This window comes from Hipposideros armiger, unplaced genomic scaffold (genome assembly GCF_001890085.2).
Source record: "Hipposideros armiger isolate ML-2016 unplaced genomic scaffold, ASM189008v1 scaffold_597, whole genome shotgun sequence".
In the NCBI taxonomy this organism is placed as follows: domain Eukaryota; kingdom Metazoa; phylum Chordata; class Mammalia; order Chiroptera; family Hipposideridae; genus Hipposideros; species Hipposideros armiger.
The window spans coordinates 534,661-536,787 of NW_017731947.1; the positions used below are offsets into that span (position 1 = coordinate 534,661).

General features: G+C 35.4%; 1 pseudogene; it reads right to left on the reverse strand.

Moving 5' to 3' along the window:
- Window positions 1-1,042: 1,042 nt before the first annotated feature.
- LOC109371883 (THO complex subunit 7 homolog pseudogene) lies at window positions 1,043-1,663 on the reverse strand (annotated as a pseudogene).
- Between the last annotated feature and the right edge of the window lie 464 nt (window positions 1,664-2,127).

Sequence of the window (2,127 nt, forward strand, 5' to 3'; positions counted from 1 at the left end):
GCAAATGCAAGGGTCTTGCTTTCTTATCCATTCAGCCACTCTATGTCTTTTTTTTTAAAGGTATAATTACACTTTTAATATGACTACTACTGAGCTAATTTTAAACTTTCATTTTTGAAGACAAGAATTCTTATTAAAATTATAAAAATGTAACATTATTAAGGTATGATTCATGCAATGTCAGGTTTTCAAACTAAAATAAATGAATAAGGATGGAACCTAACAAGTATTAAAAATGTGATTTAATACTTAAGGAAATTACAAGCGATTCAGCCTTAGCTTAATTTTTAAAAAGATCATGAAATTCTTTATGCAAGGCCATCTTCACAGACTATTTATCTCAGACTGCTCTTGACTTTACCAATACATTTTTTTTCCATTGAAAATGACTCCTAAAGAACAAAACAGTAGAGAAAAAATATATGAACCAAATATTTAACAACCACATTGCTCACATATTAAAGCGAGGGATCTAGAAATTAATGCATATGAATTTACTTTTAATCTTGTTATTACCTCTAACACCAGGGATGCTTAATATGGAAACTGCCCCCAAATGAGCATACACCACAAACATGTTGCACATTATTTTATAAGTTCACAGCCTTCCTGAAGCTATTCATGTACTCCATTTTTAAAAGTGATAACAATTTCTAGAAGTTGACTCATTTTCTCATGCACGTTCTAGAAATACCACCTTCTCACAATCTTCATCTTATTTTGTAAGCAAATCAATGTGAACAGTTAAAACTACCTAGAATGCTAATGCAAACGTATCTGGCTTGAAAACATTTTATTAAAAAAATTTGGATGTTGCTTCCTGTCTTTTAAGTTTAAGAATAAAAAAGCTATTTAAAAAAAATAAAAATAAAACAAATCTATATTGGAGTCATTTTCTTCTGTGTGAAGAAATATGAATGAACTGTACATTAATATCGAAAAGCAAAGTAGTTCACTGTCAAAACTTTAAATATCTCAAGAGCACACAAATTCTAAACGCACTAAGATCCTGTTGCTACTTCATCTTGAGAATGGTGAGCCATTAGCTTGCCCATGGCTTAGGATCTGCTTCCACGCTTGTTTCCTGAGCTTTCTCTACTTCAGAGAGCTTTTCATCATTTTCCAGTGTTTGCTGAAGTTCGTGGATGGTACTAAGAAGGAAGTGAAACTGTTTCCGTCTCAATTGCAGCTTAACTTCAAAACTTTCTTTAATATGTGAAAGGTGTTCTAATTCTTCTCCCAGAGCCTCCAGTTTCTTTAGTGTCTCATGCGTCTGGATGATGCTGGATCACTTTTGCCAAAGCATCATATTCTTGGCGATTTTTTCGTATTCGTTTTTCTTGAAGCATTTGCTTTTTGCACTCAGCAATTTTTTCATGTGCTCCAGCAATGCTACATTCTATTTCTTTGTATATCTTTTCATAATTTTCCATTTCTCTGAGGTTCATATCATATGCCAGCAGTGTTTTGCCCATTGAAAATTCACATTGGGACAGTAGGCTCAGCATACGTTGGTACTGGCTGTAGCCTTCTTCCTGGGATCGGAGTTGCACCATTTAATGAAACTTTTCACTAGCAGATTAATTCTCCGATCTTCTCCAGCACCATCTCCATCAATCAGGAGATGCTTCCGTATGACTTCGTCATCAGTCATGGCTCCCATGGCATGCGCGACAGTGCAAGCTGAGGCACCGGTTGGCGGCAGCCCACTCTATATCTTTTGATTGGAACATTTAATCCATTTACATTTAATGTGATTATTGATAGGTGCTAGTTATTGCCATTTTGTTATTTGTGTTTCTGGTCTTAATTAGTTAGATTGTTTTTCTCTTTCTTCTGCTGAAAGAAGCCCTTTTAACATTTTCTGCAATGCGGGGTTGGTTGTAATGAATTCCTTCAGCTTATTCTTTTCTGGGAAGCTCTTTATCTCTCCTTCAATTTTAAATGATAGCCTTGCTGGATAAAGCAATCTGGGTTGTAGGCCCTTGTTTTCCATCACTTTGAAAACCTCCTGCCACTCCCTTCAGGCCTGCCAAGTTTCTGTAGAAAAGTTGGCTGATATTCTTATTGGGGTGCCCTTGTAAGTAACTTGTTGCCTTGCTGGTTTTAGGATTCTGTCTTTGTCTT